Below are 17,783 nucleotides of genomic sequence, written 5' to 3' on the forward strand. Positions count from 1 at the left end.
TCCAATCCTGAGACCCTTTCCGATAGCATGAGATATGATATCTCAATGCTTCTAATATCAAACCTGAGACCCTCCCTATAGCATCAGATGTGATATCCAACTACTTCCAATTCCAACCTGTGACCCTTCCTATAGCATGAGATATGATATCCAACTCCTTCCCAATCCAATCCTGAGACCCTTCCGAAAGCATGAGATATGATATCTCATTGCTTCTAATAACAAACCTGAGACACTTCCTATAACATGAGATGTGATATCCAAATCCTTCCCATTCCAATCCTGAGACCCTTCCTATAACATGAGATGTGATATCCAACTCCTTCCCAATCCAATCCTGAGACCCTTCCGATAGCATGAGATATGATATCTCAATGCTTCTAATACCAAACCACAGACCCGTCCTATAAAATGAGATGTGGTATCCAAATCCTTCCCCTTCCAAACCTGAGACCCTTCCTTTAGCATGAGATGTGATATCCAACTCCTTCCCATTCCAATCCTGAAACCCTTCCTATAGCATGAGATGTGATATCCTAATGCTTCTACCAAACCTGAGACCCTTCATATAACATGAGATGTGATATCCAACTCCTTCCCAATCCAATCCTGAGACCCTTCCGATAGCATGAGATGTGATATCTCAATGCTTCTACCAAACCTGAGACCCTTCCTATAGCATGAGATGTGATATCCAACTCCTTCCCATTCCAATCCTGAGACCCGTCATATACTATGAGATGTTATATCTCAATGCTTCTAATACCAAACCTGAGACTGTCCTTTAACATGAGATGTGATATCTCAATGCTTTTAATAACAAACCTGAGACCCTTCCTATAACATGAGATGTGATATCCAAGTCCTTCCCATTCCAATCTTGAGACCCTTCCTATAACATAAGATGTGATATCCAACTCCTTCCCAATCCAATCCTAAGACCATTCCGATAGCATGAGATATGATATCTCAATGCTTCTAATACCAAACCACAGACCCGTCCTATAACTTGAGATGTGATATCCAAATCCTTCCCCTTCCAAACTTGAGACCCTTCCTTTAGCATGAGATGTGATTTCCAACTCCTTCCCATTCCAATCCTGAGACCCTTCCTATAGCATGAGATGTGATATCCCAATGCTTCTACCAAACCTGAGACCCTTCCTATAGCATGAGATATGATATCCAACTCTTCCCATCCAATCCTGAGACCGTTCCAATAGCATGAGATGTGATATCTCAATGCTTCTAATACCAAACCGGAGACCCTCCCTATAGCGTGAGATGTGATATCAAAGTCCTTTCCATTCCAATCCTGATACACTTCCTATAACATGAGATGTGATATCCAACACTTCCCATCCAATCCTGAGACCCTTCCTATAACATGAGATGTGATATCCAACTCCTTCCCAATCCAATCCTGAGACCCTTCCGATAGCATGAGATGTGATATCTCAATGCTTCTAATACCAAACCTGAGACCCTCCCTGTAGCGTGAGATGTGATATCAAATTCCTTCCCATTCCAATCCTGATACCCTTCCTATAACATGAGATGTGATATCCAACTCCTTCCAATTCCAACCTGTGACCCTTCCCTTAGCATGAGATGCGATATCCAACTCCTTCCCAATCCAATCCTGAGACCCTTCCGATAGCATGAGATGTGATATCTCAATGCTTCTACCAAACCTGAGACCCTTCCTATAGCATATGTGATATCCAACTCCTTCCCATTCCAATCCTGAGACCCGTCCTTTACTATGAGATGTTATATCTCAATGCTTCTAATACCAAACCTTAGACTGTCCTATAACATGAGATGTGATATCCAACTCCTTCCCAATCCAATCCTGAGACCCTTCCGATAGCATGAGATATGATATCTCAATGCTTCTAATACCAAACCCCAGACCCGTCCTATAAATTGAGATGTGATATCCAAATCCTTCCCCTTCCAAACCTGAGACCCTTCCTTTAGCATGAGATGTGATATCCAACTCCTTTCCATTCCAATCCTGAGACCCGTCCTATACCATGAGATATGATATCTCAATGCTTCTAATACCAAACCTGAGACCCGTCCTATAAATTGAGATGTGATATCCAAATCCTTCCCCTTCCAAACCTGAGACCCTTCCTTTAGCATGAGATGTGATATCCAACTCCTTCCCATTCCAATCCTGAGACCTGTCCGATACCCTGAGATATGATATCTCAATGCTTCTAATACCAAATCTGAGACTGTCCTATAACATGAGATGTGATATCTCAATGCTTCTAATAACAAAACTGAGAGCCTTCCTATAACATGAGATGTGATATCCAACTCCTTCCCAATCCAATCCTGAGACCCTTCCGATAGCATGAGATATGATATCTCAATGCTTCTAATACCAAACAACAGACCCGTCCTATAACTTGAGTTGTGATATCCAAATCCTTCCCCTTCCAAACCTGAGACCCTTCCTTTAGCATGAGATGTGATATCCAACTCCTTCCCGTTCCAATCCTGAGACCCTTCCTATAGCATGAGATGTGATATCCCAATGCTTCTACCAAACCTGAGACCCTTCCTATAGCATGAGATATGATATCCAACTCTTCCCATCCAATCCTGAGACCCTTCCAATAGCATGAGATGTGATATCTCAATGCTTCTAATACCAAACCGGAGACCCTCCCTATAGCGTGAGATGTGATATCAAAGTCCTTTCCATTCCAATCCTGATACCCTTCCTATAACATGAGATGTGATATCCAACTCTTCCCATCCAATCCTGAGACCCTTCCTATAACATGAGATGCGATATCCAACTCCTTCCCAATCCAATCCTGATACCCTTCCTATAACATGAGATGTGATATCCAACTCCTTCCAATTCCAACCTGTGACCCTTCCTATAGCATGAGATGTGATATCCAACTCCTTCCCATTCCAATCCTGAGACCCGTCCTATACTATGAGATGTTATATCTCAATGCTTCTAATACCAAACCTGAGACTGTCCTATAACATGAGATGTGATATCTCAATGCTTCTAATAACAAACCTGAGACCCTTCCTATAACATGAGATGTGATATCCAAGTCCTTCCCATTCCAATCTTGAGACCCTTCCTATAGCATGAGATGTGATATCCCAATGCTTCTACCAAACCTGAGACCCTTCCTATAGCATGAGATGTGATATCCAACTCCTTCCCAATCCAATCCTGAGACCCTTTCCGATAGCATGAGATATGATATCTCAATGCTTCTAATATCAAACCTGAGACCCTCCCTATAGCATCAGATGTGATATCCAACTACTTCCAATTCCAACCTGTGACCCTTCCTATAGCATGAGATATGATATCCAACTCCTTCCCAATCCAATCCTGAGACCCTTCCGAAAGCATGAGATATGATATCTCATTGCTTCTAATAACAAACCTGAGACACTTCCTATAACATGAGATGCGATATCCAAATCCTTCCCATTCCAATCCTGAGACCCTTCCTATAACATGAGATGTGATATCCAACTCCTTCCCAATCCAATCCTGAGACCCTTCCGATAGCATGAGATATGATATCTCAATGCTTCTAATACCAAACCACAGACCCGTCCTATAAAATGAGATGTGGTATCCAAATCCTTCCCCTTCCAAACCTGAGACCCTTCCTTTAGCATGAGATGTGATATCCAACTCCTTCCCATTCCAATCCTGAAACCCTTCCTATAGCATGAGATGTGATATCCTAATGCTTCTACCAAACCTGAGACCCTTCATATAACATGAGATGTGATATCCAACTCCTTCCCAATCCAATCCTGAGACCCTTCCGATAGCATGAGATGTGATATCTCAATGCTTCTACCAAACCTGAGACCCTTCCTATAGCATGAGATGTGATATCCAACTCCTTCCCATTCCAATCCTGAGACCCGTCATATACTATGAGATGTTATATCTCAATGCTTCTAATACCAAACCTGAGACTGTCCTTTAACATGAGATGTGATATCTCAATGCTTTTAATAACAAACCTGAGACCCTTCCTATAACATGAGATGTGATATCCAAGTCCTTCCCATTCCAATCTTGAGACCCTTCCTATAACATAAGATGTGATATCCAACTCCTTCCCAATCCAATCCTAAGACCATTCCGATAGCATGAGATATGATATCTCAATGCTTCTAATACCAAACCACAGACCCGTCCTATAACTTGAGATGTGATATCCAAATCCTTCCCCTTCCAAACTTGAGACCCTTCCTTTAGCATGAGATGTGATATCCAACTCCTTCCCATTCCAATCCTGAGACCCTTCCTATAGCATGAGATGTGATATCCCAATGCTTCTACCAAACCTGAGACCCTTCCTATAGCATGAGATATGATATCCAACTCTTCCCATCCAATCCTGAGACCGTTCCAATAGCATGAGATGTGATATCTCAATGCTTCTAATACCAAACCGGAGACCCTCCCTATAGCGTGAGATGTGAAATCAAAGTCCTTTCCATTCCAATCCTGATACACTTCCTATAACATGAGATGTGATATCCAACACTTCCCATCCAATCCTGAGACCCTTCCTATAACATGAGATGTGATATCCAACTCCTTCCCAATCCAATCCTGAGACCCTTCCGATAGCATGAGATGTGATATCTCAATGCTTCTACCAAACCTGAGACCCTTCCTATAGCATATGTGATATCCAACTCCTTCCCATTCCAATCCTGAGACCCGTCCTTTACTATGAGATGTTATATCTCAATGCTTCTAATACCAAACCTTAGACTGTCCTATAACATGAGATGTGATATCCAACTCCTTCCCAATCCAATCCTGAGACCCTTCCGATAGCATGAGATATGATATCTCAATGCTTCTAATACCAAACCCCAGACCCGTCCTATAAATTGAGATGTGATATCCAAATCCTTCCCCTTCCAAACCTGAGACCCTTCCTTTAGCATGAGATGTGATATCCAACTCCTTTCCATTCCAATCCTGAGACCCGTCCTATACCATGAGATATGATATCTCAATGCTTCTAATACCAAACCTGAGACCCGTCCTATAAATTGAGATGTGATATCCAAATCCTTCCCCTTCCAAACCTGAGACCCTTCCTTTAGCATGAGATGTGATATCCAACTCCTTCCCATTCCAATCCTGAGACCCGTCCGATACCCTGAGATATGATATCTCAATGCTTCTAATACCAAATCTGAGACTGTCCTATAACATGAGATGTGATATCTCAATGCTTCTAATAACAAAACTGAGAGCCTTCCTATAACATGAGATGTGATATCCAACTCCTTCCCAATCCAATCCTGAGACCCTTCCAATAGCATGAGATATGATATCTCAATGCTTCTAATACCAAACAACAGACCCGTCCTATAACTTGAGTTGTGATATCCAAATCCTTCCCCTTCCAAACCTGAGACCCTTCCTTTAGCATGAGATGTGATATCCAACTCCTTCCCGTTCCAATCCTGAGACCCTTCCTATAGCATGAGATGTGATATCCCAATGCTTCTACCAAACCTGAGACCATTCCTATAGCATGAGATATGATATCCAACTCTTCCCATCCAATCCTGAGACCCTTCCAATAGCATGAGATGTGATATCTCAATGCTTCTAATACCAAACCGGAGACCCTCCCTATAGCGTGAGATGTGATATCAAAGTCCTTTCCATTCCAATCCTGATACCCTTCCTATAACATGAGATGTGATATCCAACTCTTCCCATCCAATCCTGAGACCCTTCCTATAACATGAGATGTGATATCCAACTCCTTCCCAATCCAATCCTGAGACCTTTCCGTTCCGATAGCATGAGATGTGATATCTCAATGCTTCTAATACCAAACCTGAGACCCTCCCTATAGCGTGAGATGTGATATCAAAGTCCTTCCCATTCCAATCCTGATACCCTTCCTATAACATGAGATGTGATATCCAACTCCTTCCAATTCCAACCTGTGACCTGTTAAGACGGATTTCTGAACTCTGTCCTGGAGGCGCAGAAGTTCAGAAGGCCAACCTAATTACTTGGAACAGGGTAACCTCTGGACGAGCCAGACCAATCAAGGTAGCGATCGCGGCGGTCAAGACTAGGTCTCAAGAGGGGTGAGGGTGACTGAAAGCCCGCAATGAGCACACAAAGCAAGAACACTTACAAACTACTCCAAACAGTTGTTATATTAAAAATATATACACATTTATTTCAAGGCCTTTAAAACAATGACCGTAGCGAGAAAATCACAATACAACGATAGTAAACCAACACATACCATATCAACACAATATATATACAAATACAACAAGTCTCAAGCGTTATATGCACGAAATGTGTAGTCCACCTAAAAGGGAGGGAAAACAGGCAGTGCGCAATAATGCTTAGACCCAGTTCGCCTTCAGAGGCACCTAACTAGATGGAAGTCCGAGCCCTGCGAAGAGTGGAGCCTTGTGCTCAAAAGTACCTGCACGCGCTGGTGCCAACGGGCAAAAGGAGAAGCTCTTCAAAGGGAAATCAGGCAGTTCAGTTTAGTACACAAAAGAAGAAGAACAAGTTCCGCGACTCAAGCACAGCCTCCACAGTGGGCAGAAGCAGAGCGCGAGTACGGAAAAGGGGTGCTGTTTGACACAGCGAGGAAAAGCAATGGGCTCCTGCAGGAGGGCGACCAGATCCTAGCTATGCTACTCACCGGTCCCCGATGCAAGCAGACCCAGGCTTCTCTGCGTCAGTTTCAGCAGCTGGCAGGTTCAGAAGAGCAGGGAATGCCTCGTCGTCGTGTTGAGTAAAAAGACGTCCCAATCGAAGAAACCCGCACAGTTTGTTACCACAGCAGGGCAACGGAGCGGCCGTGTGTATCTGAGCCAAATGTACACTACTCACTTCAGACCTGGGAACGCCAAGTGTACGAAGCGTGTGAGAGTGACAAGGGCTCAAAATACTACACAACCTGGCGGCGGTTACAGAGCAAGACTCCCGTGTAAGCTGGCCAGTCAACTGGATGGCCCAGAGACGCTTCCGAAGGCTTACTGGCAGGAGATGGTGAAGATGCCGAGAATAGCTGTTCCCGCTATTCCAAGGGTCGAAGTACCAGTACAGGCCTTCTGGTTCGATCAAAGGTGAAAAGGGTTTCACAAGGCGACAGCAGTGCAGAGGAGAAGTCCTTCAGCGGGTCACCAGCGATTCCTCGGTCCAGCCTCTTGGTTGCAGGATACTTGGCTCCTGTATTCCTTCGTTCGTGAGAACTCAGGAGATCGACATGGTAGTGGTGTTTCCAGCCCCCTCTTATCCACGGTTCCCTTCACGCCAAAACGGAGGGGACCCAATGGGAGATCCGCTCATCAACACTCACACCATTCGTGGACCAATCACGGACCACGGTGGTCCCAGGCATTCACACCACCCTAGACTCTCTGGCACCCAGGATGTGTATTGGGACCAGACATCCCAGCCCACATCCTGGAGGCACACACAAGACATGTAGAAGCCCGCGAAAGCATCCGTGTTTCGCGGGAAAGTACATGCCCAAATAAGGAAGGCCCCGGGTCGGCTCGACCTGGGGAAGGTGAAGGGAGCAAGACGGTCAGCGGACAGGACAAAGGAGCCTCGTGGTCTGGCCATTTTGGGAGCCAGACCACCATTTTGGGTTAAGGGCGAGAAACGCGCTTAGAACGCCAAAAGGAGCTCAAAACACAAGAAACGATTGCTGCCACCATTCCCGTCCCTGAATCACTTGCACCAATCAGATACAATCCTAAACGAGTATCTAGGGCCTGTAGAAGGCTAGAAACCCAAGAGAGCTGTAACTTAGCTTACAGTGCCCTCTTGTGTCATGTTGCACGAAAGCCGCAACATGATAAAAGAAACTACGGGAAACAGCGTTCCCCGGTACTGACTGTCTTAAGGGCATGTCAGTTTCCCCGTAAGAAAGGAGCGAAAGCCCAGAGGAGTGCGGCAGAAGGCTGCACTTCTCTGGCAAAGTCAAGAACAAGGTGAAAAACAACAGCAAAAAGTTTAGGGGTTGCCACATGGAAGGAAAATTACCTACAATTACGAAATCTTTCCTAACATGACCCTTCCCATAGCATGAGATGCGATATCCAACTCCTTCCCATTCCAATCCTGAGACACGTCCTATGCTATGAGATGTTATATCTCAATGCTTCTAATATCAAACCTGAGACTGTCCTATAACATGAGATGTGATATCTCAATGCTTCTAATAACAAACCTGAGACCCTTCCTATAACATGAGATGTGATATCCAAGTCCTTCCCATTCCAATCTTGAGACCCTTCCTATAGCATGAGATGTGATATCCCAATGCTTCTACCAAACCTGAGACCCTTCCTATAGCATGAGATGTGATATCCAACTCTTCCCATCCAATCCTGAGACCCTTCCTATAACATGAGATGTGATATCCAACTCCTTCCCAATCCAATCCTGAGACCCTTCCGATAGCATGAGATATGATATCTCAATGCTTCTAGCATCAAACCTGAGACCCTCCCTATAGCATCAGATGTGATATCCAACTACTTCCCATTCCAATCCTGAGACCCTTCCGATAGCATGAGATGTGATATCCAACTCCTTCCAATTCCAACCTGTGACCCTTCCTATAGCATGAGATATGATATACAACTCCTTCCCATTCCAATCCTGAGACCCTTCCTGTAACATGAGATGTGATATTCAACTCCTTCCCAATCCAATCCTGAGACCCTTCCGATAGCATGAGATATGATATCTCATTGCTTCTAATAACAAACCTGAGACCCTTCCTATAACATGAGATGTGATATCCAAATCCTTCCCATTCCAATCCTGAGACCCTTCCTATAACATGAGATGTGATATCTAACTCCTTCCCAATCCAATCCTGAGACCCTTCCGATAGCATGAGATATGATATCTCAATGCTTCTAATACCAAACCACAGACCCGTCCTATAAATTGAGATGTGATATCCAAATCCTTCCCCTTCCAAACCTGAGACCCTTCCTTTAGCATGAGATGTGATATCCAACTCCTTCCCATTCCAATCCTGAGACCCTTCCTATAGCATGAGATGTGATATCCTAATGCTTCTACCAAACCTGAGACCCTTCATATAGCATGAGATGTGATATCCAACTCCTTCCCATTCCAATCCTGAGACCCTTCCTATAGCATGAGATGTGATATCTCAATGCTATTAATATCAAACCTGAGATCCTTCCTATAACATGAGATGTGATATCCAACTCCTTCCCAATCCAATCCTGAGACCCTTCCTATAGCATGAGATGTGATATCTCAATGCTTCTACCAAACCTGAGTCCCTTCCTATAGCATGAGATGTGATATCCAACTCCTTCCAATTCCAACCTGTGACCCTTCCTATAGCATGAGATGGGATATCCAACTCCTTCCCGATCCATTCCTGAGACCCTTCCGATAGCATGATATGTGATATCTTAATGCTTCTACCATACCTGAGACCTTCCTATGGCATGAGATGTGATATCAAACTCCTTCCCATTCCAATCCTGAGACCCTTCCTATGGCATGAGATGTGATATCCAACTCCTTCCCATTCCAATCCTGAGACCCGTCCTATACCATGAGATATGATATCTCAATGCTTCTAATACCAAACCTGAGACTGTCCTATAACATGAGATGTGATATCTCAATGCTTCTAATAACAAACCTGAGAGCCTTCCTATAACATGAGATGTGATATCCAAATCCTTCCCAATCCAATCCTGAGACCCTTCCGATAGCATGAGATATGATATCTCAACGCTTCTATTACCAAACCACAGTCCCTTCCTATAACTAGAGATGTGATATCCAAATCCTTCCCCTTCCAAACCTGAGACCCTTCCTTTATCATGAGATGTGATATCAAACTCCTTCCCGTTCCAATCCTGAGACCCTTCCGATAGCATGAAATATGATATCTCAATGCTTCTAATATCAAACCTGAGACCCTCCCTATAGCATGAGATGTGATATCCAACTCCTTCCCATTCCAATCCTGAGACCCTTCCGATTGCATGATATGTGATATCCAACTCCTTCCAATTCCAACCTGTGACCCTTCCTATAGCATGAGATATGATATCCAACTCCTTCCCATTCCAATCCTGAGACCCTTCCTGTAACATGAGATGTGATATCCAACTCCTTCCCAATCCAATCCTGAGACCCTTCCGATAGCATGAGATATGATATCTCATTGCTTCTAATAACAAACCTGAGACCCTTCCTATAACATGAGATGTGATATCCAAATCCTTCCTATTCCAATCCTGAGACCCTTCCTATAACATGAGATGTGATATCCAACTTCTTCCCAATCCAATCCTGAGACCCTTCCGATAGCATGAGATATGATATCTCAATGCTTTTAATGCCAAACCACAGACCCGTCCTATAAATTGAGATGTGATATCCAAATCCTTCCCCTTCCAAACCTGAGACCCTTCCTTTAGCATGAGATGTGATATCCAACTCCTTCCCATTCCAATCCTGAGACCCGTCCTATACCATGAGATATGATATCTCAATTCTTCTAATACCAAACCTGAGACTGTCCTATAACATGAGATGTGATATCTCAATGCTTCCATTAACAAACCTGAGAGCCTTCCTATAACATGAGATGTGATATCCAACTCCTTCCTAATCCAATCCTGAGACCCTTCCGATAGCATGAGATATGATATCTCAATGCTTCTAATACCAAACCACAGACCCGTCCAATAACTTGAGATGTGATATCCAAATCCTTCCCCTTCCAAACCTGAGACCCTTCCTTTAGCATGAGATGTGATATCCAACTCCTTCCCATTCCAATTCTGAAACCCTTCCTAAAGCATGAGATGTGATATCCCAATGCTTATACCAAACCTGAGACCCTTCCTATAGCATGAGATGTGATATCCAACTCCTTCCCATTCCAATCCTGAGACCCTTCCTATAGCATGAGATGTGATATCTCAATGCTATTAATACCAAACCTGAGATCCTTCCTATAACATGAGATGTGATATCCAACTCCTACCCAATCCAATCCTGAGACCCTTCCGATAGCATGAGATGTGATATCTCAATGCTTCTAATATCAAACCTGAGACCCTCCCTATAGCATGAGATGTGATATCCAACTCCTTCCCATTCCAATCCTGAGACCCGTCCTATACTATGAGATGTTATATCTCAATGCTTCTAATACCAAACCTGAGACTGTCCTATAACATGATATGTGATATCTCAATGCTTCTAATAACAAACCTGAGACCCTTCCTATAACATGAGATGTGATATCCAACTCCTTCCCAATCCAATCCTGAGACCCTTCCGATAGCATGAGATATGATATCTCAATGCTTCTAATACAAAACCACAGACCCCTCCTATAACTTGAGATGTGATATCCAAATCCTTCCCCTTCCAAACCTGAGACCCTTCCTTTAGCATGAGATGTGATATACAACTCCTTCCCATTCCAATCCTGAGACCCTTCCTATAGCATGAGATGTGATATCCCAATGCTTCTACCAAACCTGAGACCCTTCCTATAGCATGAGATGTGATATCCAACTCTTCCCATCCAATCCTGAGACCCTTCCTATAACATGAGATGTGATATCCAACTCCTTCCCAATCCAATCCTGAGACCCTTCCGATAGCATGAGATGTGATATCTCAATGCTTCTAATACCAAACCTGAGACCCTCCCTATAGCGTGAGATGTGATATCAAAGTCCTTCCCATTCCAATCCTCATACCCTTCCTATAACATGAGATGTGATATCCAACTCCTTCCAATTCCAACCTGTGACCCTTCCTATAGCATGAGATGTGATATCCAACTCCGTCCCATTCCAATCCTGAGACCCGTCCTATACTATGAGATGTTATATCTCAATGCTTCTAATACCAAACCTGAGACTGTCCTATAACATGAGATGTGATATCCAAATCCTTCCCCTTCCAAACCTGAGACCCTTCCTTTATCATGAGATGTGATATCCAACTCCTTTCCATTCCAATCCTGAGACCCTTCCTATAGCATGAGATGTGATATCCCAATGCTTCTACCAAACCTGAGACCCTTCCTATAGCATGAGATGTGATATCCAACTCTTCCCATCCAATCCTGAGACCCTTCCTATAACATGAGATGTGATATCCAACTCCTTCCCAATCCAATCCTGAGACCCTTCCGATAGCATGAGATATGATATCTCAATGCTTCTAATATCAAACCTGAGACCCTCCCTATTGCATGAGATGTGATATCCAACTCCTTCCCATTCCAATCCTGAGACCCTTCCAATAGCATGAGATGTGATATCCAACTCCTTCCCATTCCAACCTGTGACCCTTCCTATAGCATGAGATGGGATATCCAACTCCTTCCCGATCCAATCCTTAGACCCTTCCGATAGCATGAGATGTGATATCTTAATGCTTCTACCATACCTGAGACCTTCCTATGGCATGAGATGTGATATCAAACTCCTTCCCATTGCAATCCTGAGACCCTTCCTATAGCATGAGATGTGATATCTCAATGCTATTAATACCAAACCTGAGATCCTTCCTATAACATGAGATGTGATATCCAACTCCTTCCCAATCCAATCCTGAGACCCTTCCAATAGCATGAGATGTGATATCTCAATGCTTCTACCAAACCTGAGACCCTTCCTATAGCATGAGATGTGATATCCAACTCCTTCCCATTCCAATCCTGAGACCCGTCCTATACTATGAGATGTTATATCTCAATGCTTCTAATACCAAACCTGAGACTGTCCTATAACATGAGATGTGATATCTCAATGCTTCTAATAACAAACCTGAGACCCTTCCTATAACATGAGATGTGATATCCAACTCCTTCCCAATCCATTCCTGAGACCCTTCCGATAGCATGAGATATGATATCTCAATGCTTCTAATAACAAACCACAGACCCGTCCTATAACTTGAGATGTGATATCCAAATCCTTCCCCTTCCAAACCTGAGACCCTTCCTTTATCATGAGATGTGATATCCAACTCTTCCCATCCAAACCTGAGACAGTCCTATAACATGAGATGTGATATCTCAATGCTTCTAATAACAAACCTGAGACCCTTCCTATAACATGAGATGTGATATCCGGTTACCAGTCAATTGGTCGAAAACATTTGGTCGACAGGACAATTGGTCGACACCATTTGGTCGAATGCCAAATGGTCTAATTTTTTTTTTTCTTTTTTTTTTTCCCCACACGAAAACCCACAAAACACATATATATATATAAAAAAAAAAAAATTCGACCATTTGGCATTCGACCAAATGGTGTCGACCAAATTGCAGTCGACCAGTTTGTTGTCGACCAATTGACCGGACACCGTGATATCCAAGCCCTTCCCATTCCAATCTTGAGACCCTTCCTATAACATGAGATGTGATATCCAACTCCTTCCCATTCCAATCCTGAGACCCTTCCTTTAGCATGAGATGTGATATCCAACTCCTTCCCATTCCAATCCTGAGACCCGTCCTATACCATGAGATATGATATCTCAATGCTTCTAATACCAAACCTGAGACTGTCCTATAACATGAAATGTGATATCTCAATGCTTCTAATACCAAACCTGAGACTGTCCTATAACATGAGATGTGATATCTCAATGCTTCTAATAACAAACCTGAGAGCCTTCCTATAACATGAGATGTGATATCCATTTCCTTCCCAATCCAATCCTGAGACCCTTCCGATAGCATGAGATATGATATCTCAATGCTTCTAATACCAAACTACAGACCCGTCCTATAACTTGAGATGTGATATCCAAATCCTTCCCCTTCCAAACCTGAGACCCTTCCATTAGCATGAGATGTGATATCCAACTCCTTCCCATTCCAATCCTGAGACCCTTCCTATAGCATGAGATGTGATATCCCAATGCTTATACCAAACCTGAGACCCTTCCTACAGCATGAGATGTGATATCTCAATGCTATTAATACCAAACCTGAGATCCTTCCTATAACATGAGATGTGATATCCAACTCCTTCCCAATCCAATCCTGAGACCCTTTGATAGCATGAGATGTGATATCTCAATGCTTCTAATATCAAACCTGAGACCCTCCCTATAGCATGAGATGTGATATCCAAATCCTTCCCCTTCCAAACCTGAGACCGTTTGTTAGCATGAGATGTGATATCCACCTCCTTCCCATTCCAATCCTGAGACCCTTCCTATAGCATGAGATGTGATATCCCAATGCTTATACCAAACCTGAGACCCTTCCTACAGCATGAGATGTGATACCTCAATGCTATTAATACCAAACCTGAGATCCTTCCTATAACATGAGATGTGATATCCAACTCCTTCCCAATCCAATCCTGAGACCCTTTGATAGCATGAGATGTGATATCTCAATGCTTCTAATATCAAACCTGAGACCCTCCCTATAGCATGAGATGTGATATCCAAATCCTTCCCCTTCCAAACCTGAGACCGTTTGTTAGCATGAGATGTGATATCCAACTCCTTCCCATTCCAATCCTGAGACCCTTCCTATAGCATGAGATGTGATATCCCAATGCTTATACCAAACCTGAGACCCTTCCTACAGCATGAGATGTGATATCTCAATGCTATTAATACCAAACCTGAGATCCTTCCTATAACATGAGATGTGATATCCAACTCCTTCCCAATCCAATCCTGAGACCCTTTGATAGCATGAGATGTGATATCTCAATGCTTCTAATATCAAACCTGAGACCCTCCCTATAGCATGAGATGTGATATCCAACTCCTTCCCATTCCAATCCTGAGACCCGTCCTATACTATGAGATGTTATATCTCAATGCTTCTAATACGAATTCTGAGACTGTCCTATAACATGAGATGTGATATCTCAATGCTTCTAATAACAAACCTGAGACCCTTCCTATAACATGAGATGTGATATCCAAGTCCTTCCCATTCCAATCTTGAGACTTTCCTATAACATGAGATGTGATATCCAACTCCTTCCCATTCCAATCCTGAGACCCTTCTTATAGCATGAGATGTGATATCCAACTCCTTCCCATTCCAATCCTGAGACCCTTCCTATAGCATGGATGTGATATCCAACTCCTTTCCATTCCAATCCTGAGACCCGTCCTATACCATGAGATGTGATATCTCAATGCTTCTAATACCAAACCTGAGACTGTCCTATAACATGAGATGTGATATCTCAATGCTTCTAATAACAAACCTGAGACCCTTCCTATAACATGAGATGTGATATCCAAATCCTTCCCATTCCAATCCTGAGACCCGTCCTATACCATGAGATGTGATATCTCAATGCTTCTAATACCAAACCTGAGACTGTCCTATAACATGAGATGTGATATCTCAATGCTTCTAATAACAAACCTGAGACCCTTCCTATAACATGAGATGTGATATCCAAATCCTTCCCATTCCAATCCTGAGATCCTTGCTATAGCATGAGATGTGATATCCAACTCTTTCCCAATCCAATCCTGAGACCCTTCCGATAGCATGAGATATGATATCTCAATGCTTCTAATACCAAACCTGAGACTGTCCTATAACATGAGATGTGATATCGCAATGCTTCTAATAACAAACCTGAGACCCTTCCTATAACATGAGATGTGATATCCAAATCCTTCCCATTCCAATCCTGAGACACTTCCTATAACATGAGATGTGATATCCAACTCCTTCCCAATCCAATCCTGAGACCCTTCCGATAGCATGAGATATGATATCTCAATGCTTCTAATACCAAACCACAGACCCGTCCTATAAATTGAGATGTGATATCCAAATCCTTCCCCTTCCAAACCTGAGACCCTTCCTTTAGCATGAGATGTGATATCCAACTCCTTCCCATTCCAATCCTGAGACCCGTCCTATACCATGAGATATGATATCTCAATTCTTCTAATACCAAACCTGAGACTGTCCTATAACATGAGATGTGATATCTCAATGCTTCTAATAACAAACCTGAGAGCCTTCCTATAACATGAGATGTGATATCCAACTCCTTCCCAATCCAATCCTGAGACCCTTCAGATAGAATGAGATATGATATCTCAATGCTTCTAATACCAAACCACAGACCCGTCCTATAACTTGAGATGTGATATCCAAATCCTTCCCCTTCCAAACCTGAGACCCTTTCTTTAGCATGAGATGTGATATCTAACTCCTTCCCATTCCAATTCTGAAACCCTTCCTATAGCATGAGATGTTATATCCCAATGCTTATACCAAACCTGAGAACCTTCCTATAGCATGAGATGTGATATCCAACTCCTTCCCATTCCAATCCTGAGACCCTTCCTATAGCATGAGATGTGATATCTCAATGCTATTAATACCAAACCTGAGATCCTTCCTATAACATGAGATGTGATATCCAACTCCTTCCCAATCCAATCCTGAGACCCTTCCGATAGCATGAGATGTGATATCTCAATGCTTCTAATATCAAACCTGAGACCCTCCCTATAGCATGAGATGTGATATCCAACTCCTTCCCATTCCAACCCTGAGACCCGTCCTATACTATGAGATGTTATATCTCAATGCTTCTAATACCAAACCTGAGACTGTCCTATAACATGAGATGTGATATCTCAATGCTTCTAATAACACACCTGAGACCCTTCCTATAACATGAGATGTGATATCCAACTCCTTCCCAATCCAATCCTGAGACCCTTCCGATAGCATGAGATATGATATCTCAATGCTTCTAATACAAAACCACAGACCCGTCCTATAACTTGAGATGTGATATCCAAATCCTTCCCCTTCCAAACCTGAGACCCTTCCTTTAGCATGAGATGTGATATACAACTCCTTCCCATTCCAATCCTGAGACCCTTCCTATAGCATGAGATGTGATATCCCAATGCTTCTACCAAACCTGAGACCCTTCCTATAGCATGAGATGTGATATCCAACTCTTCAAATCCAATCCTGAGACCCTTCCTATAACATGAGATGTGATATCCAACTCCTTCCCAATCCAATCCTGAGACCCTTCCGATAGCATGAGATGTGATATCTCAATGCTTCTAATACCAAACCTGAGACCCTCCCTATAGCGTGAGATGTGATATCAAAGTCCTTCCCATTCCAATCCTCATACCCTTCCTATAACATGAGATGTGATATCCAACTCTTCCCATCCAATCCTGAGACCCTTCCTATAACATGAGATGCGATATCCAACTCCTTCCCAATCCAATCCTGATACCCTTCCTATAACATGAGATGTGATATCCAACTCCTTCCAATTCCAACCTGTGACCCTTCCTATAGCATGAGATGTGATATCCAACTCCTTCCCATTCCAATCCTGAGACCCGTCCTATACTATGAGATGTTATATCTCAATGCTTCTAATACCAAACCTGAGACTGTCCTATAACATGAGATGTGATATCTCAATGCTTCTAATAACAAACCTGAGACCCTTCCTATAACATGAGATGTGATATCCAAGTCCTTCCCATTCCAATCTTGAGACCCTTCCTATAGCATGAGATGTGATATCCCAATGCTTCTACCAAACCTGAGACCCTTCCTATAGCATGAGATGTGATATCCAACTCCTTCCCAATCCAATCCTGAGACCCTTTCCGATAGCATGAGATATGATATCTCAATGCTTCTAATATCAAACCTGAGACCCTC

Source organism: Ambystoma mexicanum, chromosome 14 (assembly GCF_040938575.1).
Source record: "Ambystoma mexicanum isolate Mex_15411 chromosome 14, UKY_AmexF1_1, whole genome shotgun sequence".
In the NCBI taxonomy this organism is placed as follows: domain Eukaryota; kingdom Metazoa; phylum Chordata; class Amphibia; order Caudata; family Ambystomatidae; genus Ambystoma; species Ambystoma mexicanum.